This window comes from Equus caballus, chromosome 4 (assembly GCF_041296265.1).
Source record: "Equus caballus isolate H_3958 breed thoroughbred chromosome 4, TB-T2T, whole genome shotgun sequence".
Lineage (NCBI taxonomy): Eukaryota > Metazoa > Chordata > Mammalia > Perissodactyla > Equidae > Equus > Equus caballus.
Genome location: NC_091687.1, coordinates 90518769 through 90531879, shown reverse-complemented (window position 1 = coordinate 90531879; position 13111 = coordinate 90518769). Strand labels below are relative to the sequence as shown.

Sequence of the window (13111 nt, the reverse complement as noted above, 5' to 3'; positions counted from 1 at the left end):
ACTTTTTTTCCACACTCCAGCAAACTCACACCATGCTTCCTCAAATTAGTCTAAATTAATGAGGTTTGATTGTACTAGATTGAACCATATGAAATCAGCAATATTCAACTACTTTTGACCTTTAAAAGTGGCGATTTTATGTGGTTCAATCTAATAGATTTTTTTCCTGATGCTCCTTTCCAAGGAGCCAAAAGAGTTCCACCTTTCCATGCTTTCTTCATATATTTAAAAGATACAAGTAGGAGAGTGGGGTTGAAGCCCCAGCCCCCAGCCCCTGCCCTCAGTTCACGAGTCCAGAAACTGAGAGATTTCACAGAAGAGAGTCATTCAAAACACACCTGCTGCAAACTGGGATGCAAAGAGTACTAGAACAGAAATAAATAGAGCTTAAAGAAATTATCACCGCTCTACCATCATGCCAACTCGTGCCCTCTCCCTTAGACAAGTCTCCCCTGAGCAGTTGGTTGGGCAATCTAGAAATCACTTCTAGGGACCAAATATATCTTGCCTGCCCCTAAGTTAATCCATCAGAACCCAAGAGACTCCAACTGTGTGAAAAAACTCCAACGTAAGACTTCTAAAAGCCTGGGGATGAGAAGGGAGCAAATTAAAATTTAATAGAATGGAACCTCAGGAAATGGACAAATGTAAATTAGGACAGAGAAACAGAAATTATTCTCATTTTTACAAGGCTCCTCATTAACTTATTTGATAGCATTCTGAGAATTTGTTTAAGAAATGCAGGCATGTGTGGACTCAAGAGTGCAAGAATGACTGGTCTCTGCTTTGGGGCAAGGAAATGGATTCGCACTGCAGCAAGAAGGGTTTCTGATGAGTATATAGAACTTCCTGGGTTGTGAAAGTTAGGAGAAACTGAGGAGGGGTTGGTGGCAGACTCTGAAGTGTCTTGTCTGGAGGTATCATGTAGAAGGAGCACATCTTTGAGAGATCAGGGTCGATTCTCCCCCTTCCGCCAGGGATCCCGATGTCTGGATGACAGACCAGTCCCCTCAGCCACAGGGCACCTCTCAGAGTAGCTGTGACACCGAGAAGCAGGCAGACACGCATCACACAGTGGTTTCCTCCAGAGGGCTGGGGAGCTCCTCCAGCCTCAGGGGAGCTCTTCCAAGACCACCCTTTCCTCAGAAGACCCTGTTTGCAGGAGCCATAGGTTCTGCTGCCATCAACTTCGCTCAATGCCATACTTCCTGAAGCAGAGAGGGAGCAGGAGCACCTGAGGCGGGGTCTCCTCCGCATTGTGAGGCAGCGGAGTAGGGGGAGCCATTTATGTTTACTTTATTTTCAACCAAGCAACACACAGACAGAGAGAATGGAAATGCAAGATAGGTTTGAAGCTACAATTTTTCCCCAGGGGAGCTACTACGAGAGATGCTCTCCATGGCCAGCTCGGTTTCTTACACCCCTGTTACAGAGAAGGAGACCTTCCCACTCCTGTAAAGCCAAACAAACCTGCCCCTGGAGTCCCCATCTCCTGGTGACTTGGGCACACAGCAGTGGTTTATGGAAACAGAATTAAGGTGGCTCTAAAGGTAATTTGAAAATGCAGAGAGTAGCGAATTATCACATGAAAATGCAAATTGTTCCTTATCTGGGCTGTTCCACAGATGCTATGATTCATCATGGACTGTTCAGCTGTGTTTCCAAGTCAGATCTCACTGAGAAGGGGAGAAAGGCAGGGCCCAGCCACGTTCTGCCTGGAAAGATTTGTAGCTCCCTTTATACAGATGTAAAGCACACGGTGGTGGGAGGGAACATTAAACCTATAAAATCTTGATCTATCACATAGTCCTGAATTGAGGAGGGCCAAAGGACACACAAGCATAGACTTACATCCTCCAAAATTTCCTCTCTCCAGACATGTACACACCTTTCATGCAATTCCTCCTCACTTTACCTTCTTACCTGGATCAAAAGAAACTCTTATATCCATCCATTCATCCATCCTTCCATCCATCCATCTGTTCATCCATCCATCCATCCAGAGTTTCTTTCATTTACTTACTTATTTTTAGTGGGTGTAGTGAGGAATCCATCCAGCCTTTATAACCAGCCACATACACAGCTTCTGACTAGGAAAAGGGGTCCAAGTGGGTTTCCATACTTTCTCTTTGGCTAGCCTCCATCCGTTGAGGGTGCTTGTTAAGGAGGGGACATCAAACTTGAGAACTGGACCAAGGCTCCATGTGTGAACAGAAAGCAATCATGTAAAAGCTAGAACTCAAGAGAAGCCATCTCTTAGATGGGTCAACACTTCTATAGCCGTCTCTATGTGCCGGCCAGTTCTGAGGGTTTTGTGAATGTTAACTCATTCACCGAGCCCAGGAGATGAGTGTCACTCTGAGTGAGAGTCACTGACCCATCATACTCTTCTTCTGGAAACTACCATGAAGAAAAATCACTTAAGATCAGGGTGCTCCCTGAGGAGGCCACCCTCAGGGCCTCTGTGGAGCCTCTACACATGCTAGGACGGGACAAATAGGACACAGGTGATGGGCTGCTGAATGGGTGGTTTTCCCGGCCTCCCCACATTCCCAGATGCTCCGTGTGTCTCTTGGGTGCAATCTGAGAACCTGGCCAGTAGACAACCATGCAGCAGGTTATTCCACAAATAACTGCCTGGGCACCAGTGTTGTGGAGCACGAGTTCCTGCAGGGGAGGGGTGGACGATAGTACTGGAAAGGGAGGCTGGGGCCAGAGCTGAGCTGTGTTGGTTCACAAGGGCTGCCATAACAAACTGGGTGGCTTAGAACAACAAAACTACATTGTTTCACAGTTCTGGAGGCCGGAAGTCTGAAATCAAGGTGTCAGCGGGAGCATGCCTGCTCTGAAGGCGCCAGGGAAGGGTCTTTCCCAGGTCTCTCTCCCAGCTTCTGGTCGTTCGTTGGCTTGTAGCAGCGTCACTCCAATCATCATAGAGCCTTCTCCCTGTGTGTGTCTGTGTCCACATTTCCCCTTTGGATAAGGACACCAGTCATATTGGGTCAGAGGCTCACTCTACTCCAGTATGATCTCACCTTAACTACTTACATCTGCAACTACCCTATGTCCACGTAAGGTCACATGCTGGGGGTTAGGACTTCAACACAAGAGATTTAGGGGCACACAGCTCAATCCATGACACAAGGTAAGGGGGTTGGGCTTTATAAGAGACTGTCTTGGGACTGCAGCCTCTAATTATGGGTCCCTGCATTTGAAATTTGGCCTTACAAAGCCCTCTGCCACTAGCTTTTCAGATGTCCAGAAACAGCAATGAGGGACGATGTTAGAGGCATCCTACCCCAGCTATCTGTGAACATTTCAGCAGGAAAGATGGCCATGACTGACATTCCAGAGCTCAGGTGCAGCTGGCAGAGCTGCCTCATGCCTCCCAGATGCAGCTGGGACTTTTAGATCCTTACAGACTTTTTCTCCAGTTGTTCTCTAAAATTTGAGAAACGGTTATTGAAGTCTCCAACTGTAATTGTGGGGTTTTCTATTTCTTCTTTCAGTTCTCTCATCTTTGCTTCATATATTTTGAAGCTGTATTTTTAGGAGTAGATGCATTGAGGGTTTTTATGTTTTCTTGGTGAGTTGCTCTTCTTTTCCCAGTTTCATTATGTAATTTTGGATCATTTTTATTCTTCAAGTTGACTAATCTTTACTTCTATAACATCTTACTCACTGTAATTCCATCCAGTATATCTTTCATTTCAGATATTGTGTTTTTCATCTCTAGATGAGTCATCCCATTTGCCAGCTTCTTCTTTCCCATCAGCAATTTGCCGCCATATGTAAATACATGTTCCATATCCCTGCTAACTCCAACCCTGACAAATGCCGTCTTCACTCCCCTCCCCAAACGCCGTAGAGTGGAGGATCTTTCCTTCCCCACTCCATATGTTCCTACCTTGATAACCGCCCACTGGGTGCTGCAACAGTCGCTCAAAACAGCTCAGGGCTCAGCCCAGGGAGTAGAGGAATAGGGTGGGAGCCAGCACGAGGTTGTTAAGATTGCTATAAAATAATCATCCCAATAGCAAATGTTCCTGAGGTCTGGCAATCAAGTCCTGAGAACACATGCCATTCCCAGTGGAAATCTACCACAGGAACTCTTAGGAAGCAGACTGTCATCTTTTGCTCTGGGAACTCCGTCCCTGGGTGACCCTGGGCAGGCCTGGGACCCTGGTTCCCTCCTACCTAGAATGGGTGCACCATTTCTGGACCCTCTATGAACTCAGGATTATTGATAGGACCGATAAGATCACAATCGAAAGGACAGAATTTGCTGAATGCAAGGTGGTGGCGACAGCGCTGAGATAATTAGCTTTTCTGTACCGATGAGCCGCAGATACACATACACAGGAACTTGCTTTTCAGGCTTTCAGGCTGTTAGAAGATACTGTGATTTCCCAGTTCACCCCTAGAGTTTCTTTGTGTTGTCCTGAAGAAAAAGGGAGGGGAAGGAGGTGGAGGGGGCAGACTTACTCCACAGTTGCTATTTTGGTATCCAGAGGAGCCAGGCTCGTTGATTGCAGAGAGATTGTTATCTCTCTTAGGGCTCGATGAAGGTCACCTTCAAATCTTTTGCTAAACCAGATGCTCCTTTTCCCCTACTGCTCAGTCCAGGAAGAACCTGGAACCGGAACATGGAGGGTACAGAGGGGGCCGGGGGGATGCAGAAGGCACCCCAAGAGCTAAGAGAAGAACCTAGTCCCAGTGGCGGAGGGAGAGAGGAGGAAAAGGAATTAGGGTGAGAGGGATTTTGATGTACTAGATGTCTGAGAGGAATCTAGCTGAGAAGTTGTTTTTAATACTGATACTCTGATGTGCATTGGCTCTCCCCAGGGAGACAGTGGACTAACTGGGAGGGAGAGCTTACAGATGGAAGTCATGAGTCCTCCATTGGACACAGCCACTGCCTCAGAGGCAGGGGCTAAGGAAAGGAGGAGAGCCATTGGAAGAATTCCCAGACATGCGTCGTTAGCTGCAGAACAGAGAAGAGAGAGGCAATTCAAACACTGACCCCGGCCCCTCACAGCTTCAGGAGGGAGGAGTGGAGGATGCAACGCATGAGGGAGTGAGGGGCCCACAGAGAAAAGGCTTCCTGGGACAGGAGTCACCATCACCCACACTAGAATCCAGACCCGCGTGCCAAAACTTCTGTGAAGGAAGAGACCAAGGTCGTGTCATCCCTGAGGGGCCATCCAGGCCAGTCTGCTCCTTATTATCCAGCCTTGTCCCTGCCCTTCTCCCCCTCCGCACATGTCCCTCTGTTCTGCCGTCTCAAGGTTCCCTGGGTGCCCCCCCACCACACCCCTCAGCTAAGGCAAATCGCGGAGTGCCATGCTGTCCTGAGCAGACCTCCATGCTCCCTAGGAAGCTGCGTCTCTGCACAGAGCCATCAGCGTGCAGGGAGTCCCTGGAGAGAGGCCTTTGAGACGGGATCGTTTTTTTACCAAAAGCAATGAGGTGCTTTCTCAAGACTCTATTTCTTCCTTAGAGTCTGAGGAACTCCATCTCTGAAGCTCCCAGTGGGCCCAGGGATAAATCGGGTTGGGGTGGGGAGGGTAGTAGTAAGAGTCAAATGTAGTACGCTGGGCCTTCATTCACCTCCACTCCACCCAGTGTCTCCGGGCCTGGTCTCTGGGAGCTAAGGGAGAAGCTCAGATTTTGTTTGTGGTGGTAGTGATGGTGTAGGGGTGTGTGTGTATGATGGCAAGTATCCGTGTGTGACCTCAAATTTATGTACTCACCTTGCCCCTTGGGGTATCACTGGCCTTCAAGGGAAGCTTTGGATGGCTGAGTCCTCTCCCAGCCTCTCAATCAAACTTTACTCTTGGTGCAGTAATCTGTCTTTAACAACTCCCACTGCAAGTCAATAAAATGTCAATTTAGTTCTCCTTTTGTTAAATCTTACCTCTGTGCAATACCTTGCCTTTCCTTGGCTTGTTAAATCAAGCTTGTGTCGACCTTCTGCACCCCCCTCCTTTTGCCCACCTCCTTCGCAGGGCCAGCTGCCCTTGAGCAGAGGAACAGAGATGCTCAAGTAGAGGTTGACAGTAGGGCCCTTGGGGATTGGGAGACCAGAATGGTGGGATTGCTAGGCATCTTCAGTTTTCTTCTACTCTTGGAAACCCTAAGCAAACCAGCCTTCTTTTATACTACGAAATTCCTTGATTCTCCCAAGCTTGCGTTTCAGGTGAGCATCAGCAAAGTGGGCAGCATCCCACAGGCGCTAAGAACCAGACTCTGATTCAAATCCCAGCCCCACCACTCACCAGCCAGAAGATTTCCCTTCTCTGCATCTCAGTTTCCTTATCTGTGCAATGGGCATGCTAATACCCTCATCGCCTATCTAGGAGGATTAAAGGAGTTAATACATGTAATGCACTTCGAACAGTGTCTAGCACGTTCTAAACGCTAGAAGCCTATTTGCCATGATTTGTATTTTCTGGCTTCCTACTATCTACTTTCTCTTCAGCTCAGTTCCTGGACTGGAATTACCTCTTCTCCGTTGGGTACAGCCTGGGGGCTAGGTCATTAGAAGCTCCATCCTTTCCAGACAAGGAAAGAGCATGTAATGCAAACTATGCTGTAGGATGCGCCTCTCTGGAATTTGGATCTTGAGCATCGGAACAAAGAGACTGAAAACAATTGGCTGCAGTTGCATCTTGACCACATGGTGGCTGCTTCCGTGCCTCTGGGCACTGCCTTGATTCTCACCTATCCCCAAGCCCGGTTCTCCATCCTCCCTTCCATGCTGGGAGCTCCCTTTAGGGGAATTAACTAATTTGTTTCCTTTGCTTGCAGTCAAAGAATCTTGACCCTTAAGAGGGGAATTCAGGGTTCAGATGCCTCTTCAAGACAAGAGCTTCTATCCTCCCACCTCCCACAGCTGTTATCTTCACCTTCTGCCTCCATCTGCTACCTGTCCCTTTCTCTTTTGTTCTGCAGTGAAAAGAGAGGTTAGAGGAGAAGAGGAAAGCGACCCAAGGGGCCTGGAGACAAACACCAGGAATATCAAACAGTCTTTCTTTCCCAGAGACTTGGTGTGCCAGTCCAACTGGCTCAGTTTCCCCGTCAGCAGCCACGCTCCTCTCAGTCAAGAACCTCTTCTTGGTGACGGCCACAGTCGTGGCCAAAGCAGAAAGAGGAAAAGATGGCTTGGATGTCAGCTGCAGACTGCAGGGCTCAACTTCCCACATCGAATGCTGAAAGCACACCTTCCCACTACTGAGCTGAGGACTCATTGAACTTGCATCCGGAGCAGCCCAGTCCACCTAGAGAATCCCTCTGGGAGGCTGGCTCACTTGCCAAAAGCAATTTCCCCAAGACCCAGTTGATGGGAAGCCAAATTGCCATTTGGCAAAACGAAAGTGATGAGTTGTCATTTCATGAATTGATTTTTGATGAATTTTCTCAGGGCCTCTGTGGCCAGAAGCATACTCAGAGAATCTCCACTCCAAAGAAAAAAATTCAAGGAGTCCCAAGAGTCTAGTCTAAGGGGAAGGCTGAGAAGGTGGATAGGAAGTCACCACACATTGAGAGATCACCTACCGTGTTCCTGGAGCTTTAGGTACGCTATCTCATTTTATCCTTCACAACAACCCCATGGGCTAGGAATCATTAGTTTCATGTGTGGGAAAACTGCAGCTAGCGAGATAAATAACTTGTCCCCAGTTTCCAACTCCAGAGCCCCAGATCTCTCCTTTATGCCATGCAACCTCCTTGTCAGTCCACCTCTTCCCAGCTCAGGCCGGGGCCAGGGGAGAGAAATCTAGCTGGAGAGAACAGCTCTAGCAGGCCACAGGCATGCAGGAGCCACATTAGGTCTGTAATCCTGCAGACTCACTCATCTCCAGCCCAGGCCCCCATTTCTTCCTTTTGGCAATGAAACAGTAAATTAAAAAAGTGATGTTCTGTGAGGTCTCCTATGTGCCAGGTGTTGTCATAGATGTTCATTTACATAATCCCCCATCTATAAGGTCAAGACCACTAGCAGTCAGGGGACCCAGACTCCCCACAGTTCATGACTCATTCAAGCTCACACAAGTCCCAAGTGGTGGTGCCAGGTTGCCTAGCCGTGATGTCACTTGCTTTCTTTGCAGCAGCATTTTTGCCCAGGCTTTAAGACTCATCTAGTTCTACACTTTCATGTTACAAGTATGAAAATAAGCCTCAGCGAGGAGGAGCAGGTGGTTGACTTGGTGTCCCAACAAGGCAAGCCTTTCTTGTCCCTGAGGGAGCATGTGATTTTCTAGCCCAAAATACTTCAAGCCTTCCCCTAACATATGGTCTTCTTCCCCCAAATCCTAAGGCTTGAGAACTTTCCTATTGCCAAATTACCTTCTAGGACCGTGGTTCCTCTAAACCCACTCAAGAATCCATCAGAAGCTCTCAATTAAAAGTCAGCCTGTGGAAAGATCCAAGATAATTGATGGATGGGCTGCTGTCAGAGGAGGCAGAACAGACATGTTGAGAGGCAGCTGTATCGTGCTTCCCTGAAATGCAAACCCCACCCCCAAGCCACACCAGCCTCCAGATTTCAGCAGCATCAGTACCCATCAAAGGCTGCCTGATTTCCCTTCAACATCTGAGGGCTGTCAGCAGGGAGGGCACCACCAATTAGTCCATCTGTGAGTGAGAAGCAGATATAAGGTTGTAATTGCCCTGGGACCCATATAAAGGTGTCAACGTTCTGTAGGACGATGACAGGCTGAGGAGTTTAGAGCAAATCGAGATTCTGGCGCCAAGAGAAATGGCAGTTGCTGGTGGAGAATACATAGTTCTTTACCTCCCAGATGTTCTGCTGTTATGGAAATGAAGTCCTATAAACTGCTTCTCTTAAATACCTCTCCAATTCCTTGACTCTTTCCTTTCCCAAGGCCACCCTGGAGGCTCTTGTCCTCTCTGACTGGAAGTATATCAACAGCCTCTTAAAAGCTCAAGAGAATAGCAGACGTCCACATGCCAACTGGGTGATCCATCTAAAATGACAGTTGGTTTAAAATTCCATTTGCTTAGGGCAGAGGCACGTATACACCCCAGGGAATACACAAGATGCATGGCGGTGTAGGAAGAAAAAAATTAAACTTCCATTTGTATTTATTTTTCTAAAAACAAATTTAAAAGAAATTAAGCTTTACTAATATACACTATTCTTCTTGACACTGGCACCCCTGCTTGGTTCAGGGGTGACGCAAGCAGGGGAGAATAGGGGCCCCACAACAAAGGGGTTGACAGTGGTGTCCTCACTCAATCCTTCATTTTCAGCCTTTTTTGTATAATTTGTCTAAACTGTACTGAATTAGATTAATCTTAATCCTTGATCCATATGACATTTCTTCACCAGTCATTCATTCATTTATGTCTTGACACATCTTTAACAATGCAATAAGCACCCATAAATCTACCACCCAAAGGGAAAGCTAGGACTTTGACAATAACTTCCACCTAGCTATGCAACCATTCCCCTCCCACCCTCCTGTTGGCCCCACCTAAGGGAGCCACCATCCTGAATCACAGGTCCATTGTTCCTTACCTCCTTTTAATATTGTGTTAATTCATCTGTATGTATTCCCTAAAAGTACAGATTTTTATCTTAGTTGCTTTTACCCTTATGAAAAAGGATGCTGTGCTGTATCTAATTTTCTGAGCCTTTCTTCCCCCACTTAATATTACTTTACTAAGATTCATCCATATTGCTTCGTATCACAGAGGTGTGTTCATTTCGATTGCTGTGTAATATTCCTTTGTGTAAGCTATACCACAGTTTTTTCATCTATTCTCCTGTTCATGGGCTTTTGGTTTGTTTTTTCATTAATAAATATAATTAAATTTTATTTAAAAAATTAAACAAAATACAAAGATCCAAGAATAGCCAGGACAACCCTGACTATATTCTCCAAAAGGACTCATATACAAAATATATAAAGAACATCAAAATTGAATAAGATCATGACAAATTAGTTAAAAAAATGAACAAAAGATTCAAACATTCGTGAAGAAAGATAACCAAGTGATCAACAAATATATGAAAAGATGCTCATCCTCATTAATCTTCAAAGAAATGCAAAATAAAACAATAGTGAGATACAACCTCACATCCATCACGATGAGGAAAATTTGAATGATTGACAACACTAAGTGTTGGTGAGTTTAACTGGTGATTTGGTGGCAGTTGTGGATGTAAATTCTGCCCCAATGGCATACATACTTTATACATCCTTCAGCACACCTACAACAAGTTGTAAGAGAGACTGCAACTCGCCTCTCCCCAAAAGGATGTGTGACAAGCATATTTCTGGGCACAGTGGGCTGTAGAAAGGCACCCCCACTCCCCTTAGAAAACAGTTATTGTCTTTCTACAATATCAACTTGGGGATGCAACGCCAAATATCCACTCAATATCAGACTCTTCTTTAAATGAAAAAAAATTGTACTCTAGGTATAATTTTGGACTCTAGGTACTCAACTTGGACTAATCAGAATCCTTGCTTATGACCCAATGTCAACATTCTCCCATGCATGACCTGCTTGTTCAGTCGTGCATTCATTCACACATTCATTCATTTTTGTTCACCATCCAACTCCAAGTCTAGAACATGAATAACATGTCTGTGTGTTCCTTCCCTGGCCTGGCCCCCTCCTTCTCCTCTGCCAGAGGTAGCCAGTTTACTAACGCATGTGCTTATCATTTCTTTGCTTTATTTTCTAGTTGTATCACCTATATATGTATGCCTTATATAGTCTTTAGTTTTAATTTTGCAGTTTAGAAAACGGGCATTGTACTGTATATAGCCTTTGAGAACTTGCTTTTTTCCATTCATTATGTTACTAAGATTCACCTGTGCCGTTATGTGTAGTTCATTCATTTTCACTGCTGTAAAAAATTCCATTTGTGAAGATATCATAATTTATTTCTCCATTCTTCATTCTGTGGGCTTTTGGGTTGTTTCCAAACACTGCTGCAATGAAGACTCTTATTCATGTCCTAACACCCGTCATTTCTCACGGCTATTGTTAAGGCTATGTTATGTTTCTGGACATGTATTTCTGGAAGGGTGATAATGATAGTAATAATAATAATGTGATGGTGCGAGCTGACATTTGTCTGACGTGTTACCTGTTACAGAGCACTTTTATCAACATGATCTAATCCAACAGCTCAAGGCACAGGCCGCCTCTCACAGGATTGGGAAGTGGCCAAATCCACGGCCTCTAGATCTTGTTTAGTGAGTTATTCTGATCCACTCTCAGGCCTCAGGACTTAATTACCATTTATGTCACTGTAAAGACTAGATTCGTTGCAATATGCCATTATAAAATGGGTGGGACATTTTATGTCAGTGGGCATTTGAGCAAACTGCGGCGTAGACAAAGGTCATCTGAGAGCGGCCTGGCCTGGTACCAGGCCCTTTTCTTTTCCCATTCTCCAGCTAAAGGTTCCAGGGCCTGTAAGAGGCCCCAGGGCTGCCTGCAAGGTAGGATTTCTCCTAGTACCCTCCACCAGGCACCCTTTCTCCCAGGATGAGATGGGTCACCCTTGACCCTTTCCCGGCTGTCTGCCTCTCCCAGTTCCCACGTCGCCTCATCTCTTGGGAGGCCAGGCTTGGTGGCAGAATGCCAGCCCTTCCCTGCTCCCCACCCCATCACTGAATAATGAGTACCAGCTAAGTGATGGGCTGGTGCCAGCGACCTCCTAGCAAATCTTCCCTCTGGAGCTGAGATCAATAACACTTAGCTGCTCCTTTTCAGCTTGGAAGGCATCAGAAGGAAACCTAGCCTCGGCCTTCCCCTCAGGGAGACGCTGCTCTGATAACCCCCAAGCCCACCCTCACAGGCCCTTGCTGAGCCCCAGCCCTCCATGGGGTGTGGGTGCAGGAGTGAAGCAGCATGTCCACAAAAGACTGATGACCCCTCCACCCATAGCCCAAAGCCCCCAGCTCCTGTCAGAATGTCGTTGTTCAGCTCCATCTCCAAGAAGGGCTCTCGTCCTGAGCTCTGGCTCGGAGCTCTGCCCTGGGCAGCCCACAGTGCCAAGGGGAGCCTGTGTTCTGGATCCGTTTGGAGCCATCAGCCTCTCAAAAACTTGAGCTGCTTGGTTTGGGATTAGAGAGGAAGAGAGGGAAAGAGGACACGTTTACACATAAACAGTCAATTCAGCAACGTTGGTTGTGTACCATGTCCAGTCCAGGCCTGTCACGTCCAGCCTGCTTCTGAGAATCACATCCTTTTTCCCTTGAAACCAGAGGAGGTCATTTTGCAGAGTTGAAGGAACAATAACGGCCAACACTCACAAAGCACTTGGCTTATAACTCTTTGAATCCTCACAGCAACCCATGAGGTCCATACTGTCATCTCCACTTCAGAGCTGAGGAGACTGAAGCAGAGAGGCTAAGTGACTTTCCCGGGGTCACAAAGTAGTAAGCAGTGGAGCCAGGAATTGAACGCAGGCAGTCTGGTTCTGAAGCACGTTGTCTGGACCCCTGCACCAAGCTGCCTTCCATCACTCCACCCTCTGGGAACGGCAGGGGCTCTGGAGGCCAATGTTCCTGATTCTGAATCCAGCAGTTATTTACCACTGACGTGATGGGCAAGTTGCTCAATCTCTCCTTCTCTGAGTCTCCCTTTCCTTACGTGAAAAGTAGAGGTAACACTTATCTCAAGGGGCTGTTGTAAAAATAAAATGAAGTAAAGTACAGAGGAGGTGTTCTCCAGTAGGTGTTGGTCTCCTGATTGAGGGGCCGGAGGCCTTTAATTCTCCCTGCAGAGGGAGGTGTCTGGTCTGGGGCAGGAAAGCCCCGGCCCACATATGGGGTCCTGGGATCACCTCCCTGGCCTGCTATCACAGCATCTCTTTCTTCTCTGGTCGCTGTTTCCAGGCTCCTCTTCCTGGCGCCTTCCCTTGTCCCAGTCCTCTTCAAGAGCAGGGGACTTTAGCCACTCCCCTCCTCTGGCCCCTGCTGGTCCCTGCCCCCTTGCCAACCTCTCTGGCCACCGCCCACACCTGTCTGTGTGGACTGCTGAGGCCACTCTCCTTAGCTTATGCCCTTCTCAGGGAAGGCTTGGCCACGTCATCTGGGACACGCTCCCCTGCTGATGCACAGCT

At 47.2% G+C, this 13111-nt stretch overlaps 1 long non-coding RNA gene across 1 annotated transcript; it reads right to left on the bottom strand.

Moving 5' to 3' along the window:
* Nucleotides 1–4790: 4790 nt before the first annotated feature.
* LOC111773097 (uncharacterized) lies at nt 4791–8997 on the bottom strand. Its single transcript, XR_002807294.2, has 3 exons — nt 8795–8997; nt 5754–5868; nt 4791–4984 (listed from the first exon to the last, which is right to left on the bottom strand). It is a non-coding gene; the product is annotated as an uncharacterized lncRNA (long non-coding RNA).
* Between the last annotated feature and the right edge of the window lie 4114 nt (nt 8998–13111).